Source organism: Protopterus annectens, chromosome 10.part0 (assembly GCF_019279795.1).
Source record: "Protopterus annectens isolate FY-2018-M chromosome 10.part0, PAN1.0, whole genome shotgun sequence".
Classification (NCBI taxonomy): Eukaryota; Metazoa; Chordata; order Ceratodontiformes; family Protopteridae; genus Protopterus; species Protopterus annectens.
The window spans coordinates 355,010,450-355,032,265 of NC_056744.1; the positions used below are offsets into that span (position 1 = coordinate 355,010,450).

At 42.8% G+C, this 21,816-nt stretch overlaps 1 protein-coding gene across 5 annotated transcripts in view; it reads left to right on the forward strand.

The window, feature by feature from the left end:
* The window catches only part of FAM20B (FAM20B glycosaminoglycan xylosylkinase), a 381,708-nt gene that overhangs the window by 229,803 nt on the left and 130,089 nt on the right, over positions 1-21,816 (forward strand). The window lies entirely within an intron of this gene.

The window sequence follows — 21,816 nt, forward strand, 5'->3', positions numbered from 1 at the left end:
AACAGGGGCTAATACAGGTGCATATCTGAAGACTTGTGTCTTGGCATGTGTTGTGCATCGGTGTAACTTTACCTGTAAAACATATAGTCTCCATATGAATTTTTATAGAACAAATTGCCTGTCTTTACATCGATGCTTTGCACAGCTTATTAGTTTAATTTCTCCAAGCTTTTAGGTTTCTAGTACCATGGCAGGAAAGGAAATACCATGAACAGGAATAGACCTATTCCTAAGTCTAGGTATGATTAAAGTTAATGATATTAGTATTGTTTCAATATTTGATGTTAGCCAACAATGCTGTTTGCAGAACTCCCAACGTGCCCAGAATTAACTCCTCCTGAATTCGTATGGAGTTCTATGTAATGGTAGCATGTCTAAATACGGCTGTAAATTCTTTGAGACCCATTCCCCATACTGCTGTTGCAACTGTGTCTGGGTATCTTTCTTCCACACTGCCCTCATTTCTGCCTGTAAATCCTGTGTGTCTGTACGTAAGACCCTGTAAATACTGGGTGTAGCAGTCTTTTCATGAGCTACAACATCTGACTTTCTTGCATCTGTTTTTGAATTGTTGGTAATGGGTCGCCCCATGCGGTTTAAACTTCATCATTCTATAATAATACTTGGTGATTCATATTTCCAATGCTTCTCAACTACTTCAGTATTGTACTGTCTGCACAATCTGTAATGCAACAGTCTTGCCACCTTATTATGCCTTTCAGGATACAGGCTCTCTGCCATTAATGTGTCACACCCAGCAACAAGATGTGTGAATGTTTCCAGTTTTTACAAAATCTGCATTTGTCTGTTTCTCCCACACATTCAATAAGCTTTGTTAACCAATGTGTATGTAGATCCCCATCCTGAGCTGCAAATATTAATATTTAGTCTGTTGGTTTAAATTCACCTCTCCTTAACCATTCCTGCATTAGATCCTGATCGACATGAGGTTGTTTTAGGAGTATCTGAAGTAGTTTACTTCATTTGGTTTTCAATCTGTGGGATACCGGATCCGTATCTTATCCGAGCCAGCAATTTCACTAGCATCTGCGCAGAGCTCCAAGCTCCGCCCCTTACCCATAACACACCTCCACTACCTTCCAACCCCCAGATCTCGTTTGCCACATCATGAGCTTTGAGTAGTGAGTGGGTTTTCTGCTTTTAAGCAGCCTTTTTTCTCTAATATTAGTATGTGTTTAGTGTAGGTTCCCTCTTCTCCTCCCCTTGGTAGTGCGTCGTGTAATAGAACCCTTTTTGTAGTTTAGTATTAGTTTGTTAGTGAGTTTGCTTCCCCTCTCCCCTCAGTGTGCTCTGTGTGACTTGAGTGTGTGGTGAGTGGGAAAACTGGTAATTTTTTCTCTCCCTTTTTTTTTTTCCCTTCTCTAGTCGAGTGGCTTGAATAAGAAACATGGCTGATAAACCTGTGTTTAAAAGGTGCACCGAGTGTGGCCATAAATTGTCTCCTGCAGATGGCCACACTTTGTGTAATGTGCTTGGGAGTTGTCCATCTAAAATACTGACTGCTGTATATGTGCGAGTTTTAACGTGTGCGCTGTCAAGGATAGGAAGGCTTAGTTGGCCCTGAAAGGCCTTTCTTGCCTCTTCTGAGGTGGTTACCTCATCCTCTGCTTCGGTCACAGCGGCTGCTGTGGCCGCCTGTCTTTCCTCTCTTGCCCTTGCTTCTCCTCCCTCCCAAGCTGGGACTGAACCTCCCGTTTCAAAGCTGTGGAAGTGGAGTGGAAAAGGGGCAGAGAGAAGGAGAGAGGGCCAAAATCTCACAAACCAGACATACGTAAGAGGTCCCCGGACCTTCCTTCTCCCACCAAAAGTCAGCCTAGGATCCGTGACTCCCCCTCTGCTCCGATCTCCGAGATTTTCTCTGGAGCCAGAGGAGAAACGTTCTCTGTCTAGGACCTTGGTTCCTCGACTCACCAGATCGGAGTCCGTGGCCTCGTCGAGATCCACACAACTGCAGATATGCTCCGACATGGATAAAATGATGAGGAGGTTCACTCGTACTCCGATCCAGATGGGAGTCTTGCCTGCACCCTCTCCCTCTGGAGGGAGGAGCTTGCTTCCCTTTTTCACACCGATTTCTCCTTCTCCGATCCTTCCACCGGGTTCTGAGTACTGTGATCTGAGGGTGGCCTTAGGGGGTCTGCGCCGATGGCACCTACTTCCTCGACGCTGACAGTTGCCTGGAGCATGTCTGATCCGACCAGGTTAGATCCGAGTGGCTCTCTGAGCAGGAACTTGGGTGTCTGATCCGAGGGAGCGGAACTTTTTTCATCTGCTCTGGCGTTGTCGGGCCAAGTTCCCTCCCTCGGAGCTCCGTCCACTTTTGGCCCGGCTCCGATTCTCAAGTCTGACCCGGGGAGACAGGCTTCCTTATTGGTTCCCCAGGAGGTTCGTTCTCCCTTGGCATTCGACGTAGAGAAAGGGTTCTCTCCACTGGATCGAGACCCTTTACTATCCCCTCAGATTCCTCCCCCCCCCCCGACCCCCTCGGCTCTATCTACGAATCCCATCATTTTACCAGAGGGACAGCCCATGCTGGAGGAGCCCCAGATAGTTCCCCTTGAGGAACAAGAGTTACCCCTGGAGAGTCCCACCGGAGACATGCCTCGCAAGCATACATGTAAGAGGAGGCACTTGGATTCCCCAGAGTCCCTCACCGAGGACATGGATTTGGATGATGGGGAAGGTTCCCCCAGGTCACCTCCCAAGGATGTCTCCTTTGGAGACATCCTGGAAATCCTTCGCCAACGGGGAGGTTGTTCCGCCCCCAAACCTTCTTCTGATGAGTCAGTGTTCCTGGTGGCTTTTGGCACGGGTCCATCTACTTCTTGGGTGTCCCCTCCCACACATACCCTGGTGGACCTGGTCTCCTCGCGGGCCTGGAAGGGGCCGGACACCATGGAACCAATCCCTAACCATCCTGATAAGATCTTGAGCCCACCATCAGCTAGACCAGTGTGGAAGAAGGGCTCCCCCATAGATGTTATGGTGGTAACAGCAGCCACAAAGAAGGAACTAGCCCAAGAGAGTTCCTTCATCCTCCCGACAGAGAGTCGTGGATGATTGAGTGCTTAGGAAGGTGGGTTTATGCGTCGGCAACCTTTTCCATTAGGGTGCTGAACTACCTGGCCCACGTCTCAAGACGCCAGATCAAACCTGGTCAAGGAGCTGGATGAGTCTCCCCTAAGTCCATGTCGCAGGAGGACCAGGGACTAGTTCTTTGCGAGGATGGCCGCTTTGAAAGCAGACTCCAGCACGTCTATGCGACTCCTCTCACATGCTACTGAAGGAGTGGCTAGAGTGGCTGGGTCCGGCGTGTCCATGAAGTGCAATGCCTGACTCAGACTATGTCTGTTTTCGGAACCTTTCAAGGCGTCCTTTGCCAGTACCCCTTATGACTGCTCTATTCTTTGGTAAGACCATCAAAGAGACTTTAGTCCAGAGTGAGAAGGACGGGAAGACACTGTCTGCCGTCCGAATCCGCTTCTCGAACCCTCAAAGATCCTTTACCCGGTATCAGAGAGGGTAAAAGAAGATGTGGTTCTGGAAGTCGCAGTATTCCTGGGACACTCAGGAATCTTCTTCCCCCAGAGGCAGAGGGGACAGAATGGGCACTGGCCCAAAGGCAGAGAGGGTCAGAGGAATTTTGGGTCTCAAGAACCTTCCCGGACAGCAACCCTGAGGGGTTGCCCTACTGCTCTACTCTGGAGGCAGTCTGGGGACAATTGTCATTGCACCTTGCGGCATGGGAGTCTGTAACATCAGACTGCTGGGTGCTTTAGCATGTATCCAGAGGATATTCTATCCCCTTTGTGGTTCCTCCCAAACGTACCACCCACACAAAGGAAGGCAGCAGCACAGGAAATTTCCAAGCTGCTAGAAAAATGTGCTATCAAACCTGTCCCCCTACATCAGTCTGGATTGGGCTTCTACTCAAGGTTCTTTTTGGTGCCAAAGAAAACCGAGGACTTGGGTCCAGAATCTACCCTGAACCTGTCAGTTGCCAAAAAAATTCCGGATGGTCACACTACAGTCCATCATGCTGTACCAGCAAGAGAGCAACTGGATGTGCACGTTAGACCTCCAGGATGCCTACTATCACATAAAGATGCACAGAAGCTCCAGGAGGTTCCTCCTCTTTCGGCGAGGAATCAATCATTATCAATTTCGAGCCCTACCCTTTGGTCTTACCACAGCCCCCAGGGTGTTCAAAGTGATGACCATAGCAGCGGCTCACCTGAGGCATCAGTGGATTCAGGTCTTCCTGTACTTGGACGATTGGCTCCTCACTGCTCCCACCGGGCGTCTACTTTCTCAAACCAGGGATCATTTCTTAAAGCTTGCTCTGCATTTGGGGATCACAATCGACGCATCCAAATCGCTTCTAAATCCTGTCCAGGTGATAGACTACGTAGACACCTTACAGTGTAAAATCTTCCTGACCTCTGAGAGAGTACAAAACCTGAGGATGCATGTCTCTCTGATCTACCGTGCTCATCTTCCATTGGCAGAATCATTGTTGAGGGCCTTAGGTTCAGTGGCAGCGGCCATAACACTGCTTCCAAGTGCCCAGTTACAGATGAGAATACTATAGTGGACACTAGCTGTACAGTGGTCCTTGTTGGAACTTCCATTATCGTACCCAATGCAACTTAGTCAAGTCTGTCCCTTCTGTGGTGGATGTGCTCTCCAGAGATCTTTGAGGGGATGACCCTTTGTTTCAGACCCTAGTGACCACTGACGCCTCCCAACTTGGGTGGGGGGGCATTGTTCGGGCAGGACAGTCCAAGTCCTGTGGTCCCCTGTAGAGACCAGCTTGCACATAAACGTCCTAGAGATAAGGGCAGTCCATTTGGCGTTGCAGACCTTTCATGCCTTTCTTCCTCTGGGAACCATTGCAATTCAATCAGACGACAAGTCCGTGATCTGGTACATCAACAAACAGGGAGGGACCAGATCTTACCCCCTTTGTCGCGAGGCCACGAGAGTGTTGGGTGATCTCCACCGGTCACTTTCTCATAGCAATGCACATACCGGGGCGGTTCAACATTCTAGCGGACAGGTTGTCGGACTATTCTGATGCCTTATGTGAGTGGTCTCTGAATCTTTCAGTAGTGGAGCAGATCTTCCTGGAGTGGGGTCAGCCTTGCTGCGATCTCTTCGCATCTCCTTCCAACGCGAAGTGCAGCAAGCTTTTTGCTTTGAACCCCCCGCCGGGGGAGTCCCCCAGCGATGCTGTAGTCCATGCTTGGCTGCCCGGTCTTCTGTATGCTTACCCTCCAGTACATCTTATTCCGAGGGTTCTACAGAAAGCTCGTCGACTGGGTAGCAAAGTGATCCTCATTGCCCCTTTTTGGCCTCGCCAGGTATGGTTTCCCTTCTTTTGGTCTCATCTTCTGGCTCCTCCCTGGATTTTGGATCCCATTCAGGATCTGATTTCACACCCATCGGGGGTTCCTCATCCGAACCTGGACAGTTTGAAGCTCACGGCTTGGCTGCTCAGTTCCCATGATCGCTAGGACTCCTGGATTATCCTCTTCAGTTAGGTCTATTCTGGTGGCTGCTAATAAGTCTTACACCAGGAAAGTTTACCACAGCAAATGGAAATATTTTTCCTTTTGGGCTTCTCAAGGAGTTTAGATCCTTTCACGGCTCCTATTTCTGCCATTCTTGATTTCCTAGCTGATATTTTCAACACGGAGCTAGTTCTTCTACTATCAAAGTTCAATTGGCTGCCATTTCTCATTTTCATGTGGGTGAGAATTCTGCCTCACTGGCCTCCTCCAGACTGTGTAAAGCCTTTATCAAAGGGACCTTTCTGTTATGTCCCCCGGTCAAGGATCCTGTTCCCCCATGGGACCTTACTATGGTTCTTCAAGCTCTAGTCGCTCTGCCTTTTGAACCTGCTGCAACCACAGATCTAAAATTTTTATCTTGGAAAACAGCATTCCTGGTGACTATCACTTCTGCTAAAAGGGTTTCAGAACTGCAAGCTTTGTCCATCAAATTTCCATATATGATTTCCCATAAAGATAAGGTTTCCCTTCGGACCAATCCGTCCTTTCTTCCTAAGGTAGCATCACAAGTTAATATCAATCAGACCATTAATTTACCTGTCTTCTTTCCTAACTTTGCTAACAAAATGGAATACAAACTCCACTTGTTTGATGTTCATAGACCGTTACGATTTTATTTACACAGGACCAAAAACTACCGTAAATCCCATCTCCAAGGTCACTATTGCTAGGTGGATTTCCTCGTGCATCCTTCAGGTCTATAAAGACAAAGGTATGTCTCCTCCAGGTCGGGTGAAAGCTCATTCCACTAGGTCCATGGCTACTTCTGCGGCCTTTTTGTCTAGAGTCTCATTGGATGATATTTGTTCTGCAGCTACTTGGTCCTCATCTCATACCTTTATTTCTCACTACAAATTGGATTTGACTTCTAGAAGGAGAGCATCCTTTGGTTCTGCGGTGCTCTGGAATATCCTCCCATGAGGGCCACCCAGGAGTTCAGTAGCTGGGACTCTGTCCCACAGGTTGAAGACCAAATGAAGTAAACTACTTCAGATAAAGAAGTTATGTGCTCACCATAACATTCCATCTGAGTAGTTCTACTTCATTTGTCTTCAACCGTCCCTTCCTCCTTCTCCCTGGCCTTGTCATGGACAACCTGCGGGCTATTTTTCAGTATTTTTCAGGTTGGGTTACTAGTATAAGGGTCAGCAAACTCCATCTGGGGGTTGGAAGGTAGTGGAGGTGTATTACGGGTAAGGGGAGGAGCTTGGAGCAGATGCTAGTGAAATTGCCGGCTCTGATCTGATACGGATCCGGTATCCCACAGGTTGAAGACAAATGAAGTAGAACTGCTCAGATGGAACGTTATGGTGAGTACATAACTTCTTTTTTCTGTACTTGCAGCTGCATTCATGCATTTTCCACATTTCTTGCATTCTCATCTGATCCTAACCTTATTTTTTTTTTTTTTTTTTTGGCATATTCAGTTGTTGCCTGATTTTTTTGTCTACTCCTGGTTTGATTTCCATTTCCACTTGACACCAATGTGCTTCTGCTAAACTAAGCAGGGAAGTTATTTTAAGCTTGTTCTCTTAATGTTTCAAAACTTTCTCTGTTTGGATCTAGTGAGGTCAGCAGATATGTATGCAGTCCTACGATTGCAGATCAATACATGTAATCAGTTTTGAGGAGGCCCATCCCTCCTTCAGAGTGCGGAATATATAATCTTTGTATGTACTAATTTTACATTTCATTTGATAAGCGTGAAGCATTTTTCTTATTTTCCAGTCCAACTGATCCAGTACATTTTAAGGCCAATCAGTCGTGCCAAAATTGCAAGTTAGTACAGAAAGAACAAATTGGTTTGTAGCTTGGACTTTGTTCCTAGATGTCAGGGCTGTTTTCAGTGTTGTTTTAAAAGATTAAAATATTCCTTACTGAGTTTTGTTCACAGTTCATGTTTTGTCTATCTTTTCATAAATTCCCAAATATTTGTCCACTCCCTGCTGCCCAAGTTCCTTTATATTACATTCCTGTCCCAGAATATTTTCTTGGTGCTGCAGCTTTCCGGCTTTAATTGTTGTTTTTGCACATTTTGTCAAGACCAAATGACATTCTGATATCATCTAAGAAAGTTTTAACCACTTGCAGTTGTGCTTTCAGCTCCTCATCTGATGAACTGTACAGTTTTAAATCATCCACAAAAAGAGTAGTAGTTTTCTGGAAGCCAAATTTTAACCATAGCCTAATCCGTTAAGTAGACAGCTTAATGGGTTAAGGGCAGGACAAAAGAGCAGCAGTGACAGTCACCCTGGAATATTCCTGTTTGATTTTTTTTGTCTCTGGGGTAACAATTTGCGTTGTCGTGGCTTAGCTGCAAAGTGGTTTGCCATTGTTTCATGGTCACTGTAGTATAACTTACCAGTTTTGCACATCTGTAAGCACTCCTTTATCCATGGATGTGGGATGCTGTCAAATGCTTTATTATCTATCAATCCCATACATGGATTCTACCCCCTTTTTTTTACAATTCTCCATTATGACTTTATTTTACAACAAATCATCCTTTGTTCTATATGACTCTCTTGTTACCTTTCTGATGTCCTTCCATATCACTGTTGCAGTATTTATTATGTAAGGGATCTCCTGCCAAGGATAGCTCAACATCTGGCCAGTATATCAAAGAGTTAAAAATTTATAGACATCTGTATATCACACACATCCTCTGCATGCAAGGCGTAAGGCAGAAAGGTGATGTACGGAAGTACATGCCTAAGAACTTTTGTGCTGGTTAACGAGGTGTTTCTCAGAAGTGCCCCATTGGGTTTCCTTCTTATCTTTATTTTTGTTGTGAGTTTGCATGTCATCCAAAAAGGGAAAATATCAGTGAGAGGCAGATTCCCCATAAAGATAGTCGTGAACAGTTTCTGTTTTGTTTGGGTGCTTCTCATGAGTATTAATAGTGTTCTATCTGCTGTTTGTCCCAAAGACCCTACGTAGTCATCTCTCCTTGTCTATTTACCTAGAAAACTAGTGTTTGAAGTTGTTGGTGCAAGGTGCTATCATGAAGTCTTCCTGTCTCAAGGGTAAGACGCCTGCCAAGAAAAAGGCAAAAAAATTTGGGTCTGATTTGCCTGCTGTCCAGCCTCCCCTGGCCGTCTGTCTCGAGGTTGGTGAAAGCCCAGAAGGTCGTCCACTTGTTGCTTCAGATTCCTCTGCCGTGACCATATCAAAGGCTGGCATGGATATGAATTCTTGCACGTCCTTGGAGGCTTTATAGATATCTGCTCCAAATGTTGAGGGGGATCTCTGCTGAGAAGTTAGGCCCATCAAGTGGAAGGAGGGTTCCTCCCTTCAGCTAAAACTACTCTGAATGCTACTGCTCAAAAGGAGCCCTTTCCTAACATGCCATTTAGTATCTGACTGTCACTCCTCCCAGCCTCATTCCTCTCACTTCATCTTTCTCTGTCTCTTCCAGTTTGGTCAAGCATAACACAAGACTCTTGGGTTATTTCTATAATTCAGCAAGGGCATTTCATGGTTTGGAAATCCCTTCCTCCTTTCGTGGGCATTCCTGAGCCAAGTCAGGAACAGTTACATTTATTACCAGAGGTACTTCACGAACTGTTACATTAGGGAGCTATTCAAGAGGTTCCACACTCCCAAAGGGAAAAAGGGTTTTATTCCAGAATGTTTTTGGTGTCCAGAAAGGAGGGTCCTTGGAGACCCATTCTGGATCTTTCTCACCTAAATCCATTTCTGAAGGTTCTTTCTGCGTATTATTTCTTCAGACCTTGGTCCCTTTACTCCTTTCCCAGGCTGTCATGGCTTCTGTGGATATCAAGGATGCCTACCTTCACATACCTATCCATCCCCTTTAAAGGGAATTTTTACGTATCCCCTGTTGCTTCCTGATATTTTCGATTCTCTACTTCTCCCTTTGGCCTTTCGATTGCCCCAAGGGTTATAAACAAAACAACGGACTAGCAGCATACTATAAAACGGATAAAAAGAAAAAAACGCTACTCAGGAATCATGAACCAGAATTTATTACATCAAAAAACACATCAGTTTAAGCACTTTCGTTCACTTTGATAAGGAACTTCTTCAGAAACTAAGTAAAACTAAAAGGAAACCATGCTTAAATACAAGTTTAAAAAAAATGGCGCCAAAAACACCCCCCATTTTTTCCTTAAAGTAAAATGCACCATTGTTAAAACTACTACAGTTAAAATCATAAGGCTGCCAACATTCAAAGATATGCATGTAAACATGACTTGTGATAAAAGAAAAAACAATACATAATATCACTAGGAGAGTGCATAAGGTTAAAAAACAAGATAAATAAATACGTAAAGATTTGTCTTTTAAAACAGGTTTTAAAGAACATCATTGATACCAGGTGGACAAGTGCAGTTCAGTAAGACTTGCCAATGGAATTCCCTTTTTTCAAGTAGGTTTTCCTAATCACCCTCTCTGGTTTTTGTTCTGCCTATTTGAGGATAAAAAAAGCCATTTTTTTTTTTTAAATCCTTGCAAACTAAGCTATGCTTAAACAAAGCATTAGTGTGATTAGACTTACGAATAGCATGTGTGTGTTGATAAATTTGTGTCTTTAACGGCCCAACAGTCTTGCCAGCAAACAAAAAAAGGTTGTGAGGGACAACAATGATTACATCAATAAATGGGTGTACCCTAACCCACCTGGTGACAGTGGTCAGAGGGAGGTTTTGGATGATCAGCCCACTGACCAACATCCCCCTGATGTTTCTGATAATATGGGTCCTAGAAGATCCAAAAGGCTGGAGGAGAGGAGAGAGGTTGGGGTGTGCTGATGGTGCAGTTGGTGGTAGTAATAATCAGCACAATAACATCCAAAATAACAACTGCAGCTCCCCCAGACAGGGTTTTTGTCAGAACCACCTTCCGCATTCGAGGTATCAGAAGTAATCTTAGATGAGCTTTGTGTTCCAAAAATGCAGGTATTGTGAATATTTTTGTATACAAAGGTTTTAAGATCTTTAACTACTCTGCTCCAAGTATTACTGAGGCTGTGGGCTCCATTTTACAAAAGGGTTTTAAGGTTATGCATTCTAGGCAACCCTCTGTAGTGGACTTTGTCACAGAGCTGAAACTATTCACTAGGAAGTTGAATTTTTCCTGCATTTTACAACCAGGCAATGACAATGTCCCTACTTTGAAAAGATCTAGTGTCTTCAACCCACCACTTTTACCAAATATTAATGTATTTGAACGTTTGTGTGAAAATAGCATCAGGGAGTGGTGCCGTAACTATGGTAAGTCCAAATTTTACAACTTGGACCAAGCAGAGAGACATGCACTGCTTTCTCTGGCTAAGGAGAACATTCGTGTCATGAACCCAAACTTGTATTCTTCCATGGTGTTCGAATATCTATACAATGGACATTTTTTGTTGATTTCTCTCATCCTGATAAATATTGCTTACCATGCAATTGATTTGGCCCTGGAAGATATGTTTACTACATTCAACATGCCATCTCACCTTAGGGAGTACCTTTATGTTGCTAAACCTAGAATTCCAGATATTTTTGGTATCTCTAAAGTGCATAAGTCCGTGAACAACCCACCACTTAGACCTGTTGTTGCCTCCAGAGGTTCAAAGACAGAGCCTTTGGCTAAATATGTTGATTACAGACTCAAATCTTTCTCTATGGACAAACCCCACATTCTCAAGAATTCTTGGCATTGTTTGGAAGTACTTTGTTCAGTACCCTATGATGATGGGGCCATTTTGGTTACTATTAACATAAAAGACTTGTCATTCCTCAAGGGGGGAGGGTATGGAGTTATTCCATTATGCTGTGGCCAAGGGGGACCCATTTGCCTAATAATGTTTTACTGTTATTGCAATGCATGGAATTAGTTCTTGCTCATAATTTTGTCTACTTTGATGGTGAATACTTTAAACAGCATAGGGGGTTGCCATGGGTGCTGCTTCTGCCCCTATCTTTGCAAACATGGTGTTGTGGTCTTGGGAAACAACCCAAGTGTTTAACTCATCCTATAATGCCTATTTATAATTCTATTTGAGGTATTTGGATGATATTTTTATTTTGTGGAGTAGTGGTGTTGAATTATTTAGGACATGTTCATTCAATTCTTGCATGGTACTACGGATTTTTTGGAATTCACTTGCCAACTTCATTTTTCAGAGATTAGTTTTCTTGATATTCTGTTAAGCAAGGCTTCCATTAACAATTGCTTTTTGTCCAGTATTTTTAGGAAGCCCACCTATTATAATTCTTTTTTTTTACACTTTGACAGTCAACACCCATAATGGCAGAAGCAGAACTTTGTTAAAGGGCAACTCATTACTACTGATGCTCATTTTTATGATTAAGTTAATAAGATGAAACATGTATGTTCCTTGAAAGGGTATACCCTGAGTATTTATTTGATACATTGGCACAATATGTAATCCGTTCCAGGCACACTAGATATAGACCTATTGTGTGCCCTTGTTATGGTACTACTGATGATGACGTGATACCAGCTCCCTCTGTGTCATCTAATGACCTTTTGAGAGCCTTGGTTTTACCTTATAGTAAAGGTATTGATACCCTGAAAGCAGACTTTGTACAACATTGGTCTACCGTTTTTTTCCTGCATGGGTCTTAGTTAAATTGGGGACTTTACCCAAATTTGTATTCAAGAATAGTAGAAATATGAAAATATATATTTAAATGGCAAGGGGCCTGTAATGAGAAGTTTATAAATCAGTGGGGTATGAAGAAGTGTTGTTCCTGTAAACAATGCAGGCTCATTCTTGAAGGCTGCAGTGTACACATTCATGGTTATCCACACATTGTTCCTGTGAAAGGTCGATATAACTGTAACTCTAGGGGAGTGATGCATGTGGCTGCAGTATACACATTCATGGTTATCCACACATTGTTCCTGTGAAAGGTCGATATAACTGTAACTCTAGGGGAGTGATGCATGTGGCTGCAGTATACACATTCATGGTTATCCACACATTGTTCCTGTGAAAGGTCGATATAACTGTAACTCTAGGGGAGTGGTGTATGTGGCTCCAGTATACACATTCATGGTTATGCACACATTATTCCTGTGAAAGGTCGATGTAACTGTAACTCTAGGGGAGTGATGCATGTGGCTCCAGTATACACATTCATGGTTATGCACACATTATTCCTGTGAAAGGTCGATGTAACTGTAACTCTAGGGGAGTGATGCATGTGGCTCCAGTATACACATTCATGGTTATGCACACATTATTCCTGTGAAAGGTTGATGTAACTGTAACTCTAGGGGAGTGATGCATGTGGCTCCAGTATACACATTCATGGTTATGCACTCATTATTCCTGTGAAAGGTTGATGTAACTGTAACTCTAGGGGTGTGGTGTATGTGGCTGTATGTGCATCTTGCCCATCATTTTATGTTGGCAAGATTGTTGGGCCGTTAGACACAAATTTATCAACACACATACGCTATTCGTAAGTCTAATCGCACTAATGCTCTGTTTCAGCATATCTTAGTTTGCAAGGATTTTAAAAAAAATTCTCAAAAACCAGTAGGAGTGATCTGCTTGAAAAAAGGGAATTCCATTGACAAGTCTTGCTGAACTGCACTTGTCCACCTGGTATCAATGATACAATTTCTTTAAAACCTGTTTTAAAAGGCAAATCTTTATGTATTAGTTGATTTAACCTTATGCACAATCCTAGTTGATAGTATGTATTGTTTTTTTTTCTTTTGCCACAAGTCGTATTTACATGAATATCTTGGAATGTTGGCAGCTTTATGATTTTAATTGTAGTAGTTTTAACAATGGTTTATTTTACTTTAAGGAAAAAAGGGGGCATGTTTTTGGCGCCATTTTTTAAAATAGTTATATTTGAGCATAATTTCCTTTTGGTTTTACTTTGAAGAAGTTACTTATCAAAGTAAATGAAATCACTTAAACTGATGTGTATTTGGATGTAATAAATTCTGGTTCGTGATTCCTGAGTAGCGTTTTTACTGCCCCAAGGGTATTCACCAAATGCCTAGCTCCTGTGATTGATTTTTGCAGACTTCAAGAAATCCAAGTATTCCTTTACTCGGGCGATCTCCTGTTTTCAAGCATCCTCCTCCGAGACCTTACTGCAAAGTCTTCACTTTGCCAATACTCTTTTGCAAAGTCTGGGGTTCACAATAAATTTCAAAAGTCATCTCTAACACTTTCTCAGTATCATGTCTTCCTGGGGTGCAGGATTCAGATGGTGCCTATGTTGGGCATCCCTTCCTCCGCCAAAGGCCTTGACTCTCATTTCCTCCTTTCAAAATCTTCTTCCTCTGTCACAGCCAGAGTGTTTTTGAGACTTGTGTGATTTTAATGGCATCCACCATCCCTGTGTTACCTTTAGCCAAACTCCACATGAGGAAGTTTCAGTGGTTCCTGAAATCAGTCTGGCAAATGTGCGCATTCCTTAGAGTTTACAGTTCCTCTTCTTCCCTGTCTAAAGAAGGAGCTTCTCTGGTGGATTCAGCAGTTGTATTTGAACCCAGGCCTTCCCTTCCATCACAGGAGCTGCTCTCAGATGCTTCAGACGTGGGAGAGCAGCCTTTGGCACTATGAAGGTACAGGGGTTCTGGCCTCCTCTTCAACAAAAGGAGCATGTTGTTATCAGAGAGGAGTGTGCGTCTGCTGGCAGACCATTTCTTCTTGTATTTCTAAAGCTATTTCCTTCTGTTAAGTTTTTCATGGTAAGACCCTTCCTTTTTCTGTTAAGGCTCATTCTAGTAGGGCTGTGGTGGCTTCTGGTGCTTTTTTCAAGGGTTTAGACACTTGACTCCATTCTCGAGGCAGCTACTTAGACTTCTGTGCATACATTTATCAAACACTGCAACTTGGATGGAATATTCAGAGCTAGAGCTGGTTTTGATGGGGCTATTTTCATGGCTTTATAGAGAGCTCCACTGGTCCTTCCACCTCCCAAGTTTCTTCCTGAGCTTTGGCGCACTCCCTCGTGTTAAGAATACTGCAACAGTAGAATAGAAGGACATAGTATATTTGTGTAAAATCTTGTAACAATACATGTCCTTCTCTTCACTGTTGCGTAGTATTCAATCTCTACCCCTGGTTATTTCTGTTCTGGATGTATTGTTTTACCGCCTTTTCCTTAGACTAACGTTCCTACTGGGGAACTCGGTTCTGAGGATGGTATGTCTGGATGTCGCTTTTATGCCATAGACATGTTAGGAGTATATGTGTGACATACGGCATACCTTCAGGTAATTAAAGGCTTTGGTATACTGGCTGGATGTCAGGCTGCCCTTGGTGGGGAATCCCTCATGTTAAGAACACTGCAACAGTGAAGGACATCTATTGTTATGGTAAGATTTTAACACAACTATACTATATTATGACTGCCCAGTCAGACTGACGTGCCTACTAAAGTTTTGGAACCCAGTGTACCTTCAGTGTCTCAATCTACTGCAGCCCCAGCAGAAGCCGTTATGGTGTCTTGATCCATGCACATCCAAAACAACATTTTGGGGAAAATAGAGTACTTCTAATCATTTCAGAAGGGCCTGAGCATATTTTAGTAAGAGAAGAAATACTTGGGTCAGTAATAGAGGTATATCAGGGGTTGGATCTGCCACTAGTTGTTAAAGCAGATGTCCCACCAAATTAAAAACAGAAGTTTTCATTTCTTCAGATGTCCCTAGTAAAAGGGGTGGGTGGTTGGATGTCTCCCAAGGCTTATTTAAGGCCGTCTTGGCACTCAAGCCACCATCTTGTCTCTTCTGCTCCTACTCCTCACAAGAGACGTCTGGAATCACCCTCAGAGGATGATGAGGCAGAGTCTGATTCAGATGAACATTCTGTGGCCTACTTCTCTGATTCACTGCCCAGCCCAAGTGGCCTCTGAAGACTCCTTAACACCTGATTCTCCTGTAGAATATTTCCTTTAGAAAAACCATTTCCAACATGATGAGGCATTTTAAGTGGGAACTGAAAGAAATTTCTGATATACAAAAAGGGTTGTACAATTTGTTAGTTAGGCACCCCTGTGCCTGCACCAGTCCTTCCTGTTCTGGAGGCTTTTCTGTATGCCTTTGTGTCTACCTCCAGTGCTCCTGATTCTTAGCCCCAGCTCCTAAAAGGCCTGTTAGATTTTATAAACTGCCTGAAGATTTTGTTTCTGCACAAGAACCTTTTGGCAGATCTCTCTGCTTTTTCTGCTTCTATGGACAAGTCCTCCAAACTCCTACCTGCTGCCTTCACCTCCAATAAAAAAACAGACAGACTGGGAAAAGATATCCGCCTCTTCCACTTTGGATTTCAGAACACTGGATTATTGCACTCAAATGACAAAAATATTTAGGTTTGGGTAATTTAAATAAAACTTTCACTTCCTTGTCAGTGACTGGTGCTAAACAAGCCATGCCTATTGTGGCTCAGGCTTCATGGGTGGCTGCACATAGTGTCAGTATAGCTTAGATCTGTTATCGAAGGTATGCACTGCTTCCCTCTCAGTCCTTGCCTGAGGACATCGAAGCCAAGCTCCTAGACTCTTCTATGAATAGGGATTGTTTATTTGCCCCTGAAGCAGACAGCTTCTTTAAAGCCTTTCAATAGCAAAGAAATATTATGAAGGATTGCAGACAATTTTTCGTCATTTCTGCCCCCAGATACCAGAGAAACTACCCATCAAAACCCACCTGTTTCTCTCTCAGTCTAGACTCCACACAAGGGCAAGAAAATGCCTAGAAAGAGATTTCAAGACAAACCAGACAGGGATTCCAAGTCTGGTATACTCCCAACCCAGGCATATCAGCCCAACTACTTCCTTTCTTCTCCTGTCCCCAATTTGGGGTTGGGAGGGTGGCCTAATGGTTAAGGTGTTTGCCTTGCAAACACAAGGTGCAGGGTTTGAGTCTCACAAGGGATAATTAGCTAGGCTTAAAATGGTTTGCAAGGGCAGTTAGCTTAGTACTAATCTATGAACCTATGAATCAGTTCACCCCTTCTCCTGTCAAAAAGACTACCTAATTTCTTGCAAAGTGGCAGCTAATACTTACAGACAAATGGTTCTTTCCATTGTTCAGCAGGGTTATAGGATGGCTTGGAAGGAAATTCCTTGTTTCAAGGCCATATCTCTCCATCCTCCCAATCAGGTTGATGTCATACCGCTTGCCATCCAAGCCTTGCTCAGCCAAGGTACAATAGCACCTGTTCCACAACACATGGGAAGCAGATTTTATTCAAGACCATTTCTAGTACCAGAAAAAGAAGGGAGACCTATACTGGATTTGTCAGTTAACACCTTTGTCAAGGTTCCCCTTGTTCAAAATGTCACTTCAAACTTTTGACCTTCATTCTTCCTCGGGCTTTCCTGGTCTTCCTGGATCAGAAAGATGCCTACCACTACATTCCAGTTCACCCTTTATTCAGGAAGTTTCCAAGATTTTTGGCTTGTTCATTGTACTTTCAGTTCACTGCTTTATCCTTTCACCTGTGTACAACTCCCAAGATATTCATTGTTTGGCACCAGTCATACCTTTTTGCAGAACACTGGGAATTCAAATACGCCTATGTCTAGACGACCTGTTTATACAGGCACCTTTTTAACAGACCCTGCTACTACACTTCAGCTCCATAATTTCCCTCCTTCAGAGTTTGGGATTCATGATCAACTTCAAGAAGTCCACTCTGAACCCTGTTCAAGATCTGATTTTTCTGGACTACAGATTGGACACTAAATCCATGCAGGCTTTCCTTCCTCTAGACAAGGTACAGTTTTCTTTCCTATTTTCAGCCTGTATTAACCCTTCAAACTTGCACTGCAAGAGAATTATTAGGATACTGGGATTCATGGCTGTAGCAGTATCTGAGGTCCACCTTGCCAGACTCCATATGTGAAGGCTCCAGTGGTTCCTGAAATCTGGTCCTAGTATTCAAATTCTCTACGCATGCAGATCCCACTCCTCCCCTGCCTGAAGAAAGAATTTCAGTGGTGGATAGCATAGGTAATCCTCAAGCCAGGCCTGACATTCATATTGCAGATGCCTCGCAAGGAACTGCACACACATGCTTTAGTTGTTGTGTGAGGGCATGGATGGACTCAGAGTGTCCAGGGACAATGGCCACCAAATCTTAGGACAGACCACGTCAACCTGAAGGAAATGCAGTCCCTGATTCAGGCCTTACAGATCTTCATCCACACCTGGACTCCAGGCCCCCTCAAAAATTTTCACAGGCAACACTACAGTGAAGTAATGCATGAACAAGATCTCAGCCATGCAAACTGTTGCTTTTGGCATGGCAACAGTCCACAAAAGCATATCTGTTCCTCCAAGCAGTTTATATTCCATCACAGGACAAGGTCCTGGTGGACATTCTAAGCAGATCAAGGGAAGACACTTGCAAATGGATGCTGCACAGAGGTCTTCCTAGACACAAGTCCACAAACGGGGTATTCTCAGACTTATTTGCCTCCATCCACAATAAACTGCTATATTGCCTTGTCTCCAGGACTCTTGGAAAGGGAGGTTTCTTGGTCTTCCCTTCTCTACCATTACTCCCAAAGGTCGTATTGAAGATCCATAGAGACATCTCCAAAATATTACTGGTGATTTCCTTTCTGCCAGTACACCACTGGATCCCCCCTTCTCTACTACCTAGTCAGTGGACATGACCACCGATTACCCCATAAAGTGAACTTGCTTGCATAAGGACTCTTCCCAACTTCACCCCTAGCTATCATCCCTGAAGCTGACCGTATGGATGATAGGATGCTGATCCCTTTCAGATACCAATTTTCTGAGGATGTGCCATAGGTTTTTCAGGAGGCAAGGAAACCTACTAGGAAATCTTGTATATCCAAATGGGGGAAAAAAAGTTCTGTCTGAACAGGATCCTATACAATCTGGAGTGCCTGCTATACTCTTATGTGTGAGCTACTTAAACCTGGTCTTGCCTTCTCTTCTGTTGGGGCACACACCTTATCCATTTATGCATGCTTACCTCTAGACTGCCCCACTTCTTTCCAGGCTAGAGATAAAATAGTTTCTTAAAGGCATCCTTCATTTAAAATCTCCTAGGAAAGCTATCCCACTTTCTTGCAACCTTAATTTTGTCCTTGAAAAACTCACTCTACCTCCCTTTAAACCAGCAGCCTCTGCTTCTCTCAAATTTTGTACTTGGAAAACCATACTTCGGTGGCCCTTCCTTCAGCTAGAAGGGCCTCTGAGCTCAGCGACTTAATGGCAACACCTCCCCTCCTTATTTTTTCACAAGAGCAGCGCATCTCTGAATGCATATCCCTCATTTATGCCTAAAGTGGTCAATAACCTCTCCCTCAATCAGGCCGTCATTCTCCCTATTTTTCTCTCTAATCCTCAGAATGGTGGGGGGGTACTCCATTCCCTCCATGTATACAGGCATCTCGGATTTCACTTGGGCAAAAAAAAGCCCATTGGCAAGACTGACCAATAAGACATTTCCATTTTTACATTAGTTATGTAGAAATGGAGTGTTAAGTCATGTTAGGGTGGGATATGCAACCTGTGCGTGCTAGTTAAAATCTGAATTAAAGCATAGTAATATGAAGGCATCTCAATATATATAGATGTTTGTTTGGTAAAACAGTTGTATATTAACTATATTCTCATAACTGCATTGATATTGTTAAATATGACCCGTAGCCAAACGTATGTTGCCTTCTTGTGCACAACATTAAGGCACACAATTTTTCCACTCATACTTGCCATCTGAGATGCACACCTTTCTAAATATTAATAAAATAGTGCAGCTTTTAAAATATTGTGAAAATAATGTACATCAGAATCCAGTGCTTTTAAATGGCATCCATTTCCTATAGTGACCTCAACAGTCAATTCTGTCCCCCTTGAGTTCACTGGGCAAGTAGACAGCAAAAGCAGATTGTAAGTACGTCCACGTTTGGACAGTTTAGATTTGCCAGTCAAAGCTTGCATTTGTTGTGCAACATCACAGAACAAAAGTGTTACTAAGTCTTGCCATACGTCGCTGGAATGTTCTTGAATAAATTAACATTTAACCAACTGATTTCTTGGGTCTGACTTGCATGCTTACAGGGCTGAAACTTTGACCACAGTAGTACTAAATTTTGGCACAAAAAATATTTTGTTTCAGACGTTTGCAATATAAATTGTCATCACATAAAACACTTGCAACTAACACCAATATGTAGCCCATTTGACTAAGGAGCAGATTTTCGTTTTTACACTTTTTGTAACTCTTGTTGTGTATGAGATTACAAACTGTACAAAGCGTGCTGTTTTTATTATTTATTTATTTTATTTTACATTTGTTAACCGGGAAAGTCCGTCTGGACGCTCATCCATTTTCAGCGGAGGCCCGGGGAGAAAAGCTCCAATAGTATGAGATAAAGAAATTACACAAGAATATCGTACAGATATATAGGTTCCATAGAAACACAAGTTATTTATAGTTTAACAGTTCCTTTACTAAAGTCAGCATACAGCATTCTAGTAGTAGGGTTTATATAGAATATAAAATATAAACCCAAGAATATCATACAGAGATGTAGGTTCCATGGAAACATAAGTTATGTATACTTTAACAATTCCTTTAGTAAAGTCAGCATGCAGCAATCCAATAATAAGGTTTATATGGAATATAAAATATAAACACAAGAATATCATACAGAGATATAGGTTCCATAGAAACATAATTTATTTATAGATTAACAATTTCTTTAGTAAAGTCAGCATGCAGCAATCCAATAATAAGGTTTATATAGAATATAAAATATAAACATAAGAACAAACATTTGTTTTCTAAGTTATGAGTACTCTCAATATTTTGTTACAGAGATAACCAGTGATTATTAAGCTATACAGTGAAAGGAATTAGGGGACCTTTAGTAGAATCCTTGAACAAGGTATTGGCGCAAATTAACCTGGCGAGTAGCATGAACAAAGCCAATTGTTTGAGAAGTGGGTTTTCAGGAGTTTCTTAAATTGAATAGTGGAGGTTATTTGGCTAGGTAGTGAGTTCCAGATTTTGGCAATAGTGCAGGCAGAGAGATTTGCCAGCATCATTTTTGTCTGATTAACGCTTATTAGGTTCTGGGAACTAGATCGTAAGGCTCTGGTAGGGATGTGGGGGTTAATTATATTTTGTAGTGCAGGGTTTTTTTCTGGAAGGTAGAAGAGATTATGCGCTATTGTGAGTTGATTAAACAGAAGTAGTTGAGGTAGCTTGAGTCAGTTGAGTTGGTTAAGGGCCAGACAATGGTGGGATTTGTATGACGTTTCGGTAGTGAACTTGGCTATTTTGTTATAAGAAGATTCCATTTTGTTCAGATCACTCTGGCGGAGATTAGTAAGGATGAGAGAGGCATAGAGAAGGATGGATAAGAAATGAGTTCTTGCAATAGTAGCTTTGGTTTGTTTTGTGAGTTTGTTCCTATAGATAAGTCCTAGTTTTTTAATAACTTTCTTAATGGTTTGTGCTATACGGATGTCAAATTTAAGGTTATTGTCCATTTCTACACCTAAGTTTAGTGTGTGCAGTTGGAGTGATTTGAATGTTATCTTTGGAGTGAATGGTGAAAGTGTTGATCGGGGGAGCATGACTTGGGCCGAAAATAATTAATTTAGTTTTTTAGGGGTTAAGAATAAGTTTGATGTTTGTGAACCATGTTTTGGCTAGAGTAAGTGTTTTGGGTGAGGATTTGCAGTTCCTTTAAGGTGGGGGCGGCACTTATAAGAGTGGTGTCATCTGCGTATTGTACTACTGATGCTGTGAGTGAGGAGGAATTGATTTGGTTGGTGAATAGTGAGAACAATAGTGGACCAAGTATGGAACCTAGAGGGACACCTATGGATACTGGTAGCAGGGGGGACAGCTAGTCATGCCATAGGACTGCCTGCTGTCGACCAGATAAGTAGCCAGTAAACCATGATATAGTGGAGGGGCTGAGGCATAGGGTAGATAGTTTGGAGTAGAATGTTGTGGTCTACCCTGTCAAAGACTTTAGATACGTCTAAGAAAATGAAGATACAAATAGTCCCTTGTTTCTATTGTGGTTAACTATATCTGTAAATGATAGTAATGCTGTGGTGGTGCTGTGGCATAGTCTAAAGCCATGCTGAGTTTTGGAGATTGTTTTGTAAGAGGTACTGAAGTAGTTGGGAATATACAACTCTCTCTAATACCTTGGATAGAGGTGAGAGAATTGCAATTGGGCGGTAGTTGGTGAATTCTAAGGAGTTGCCC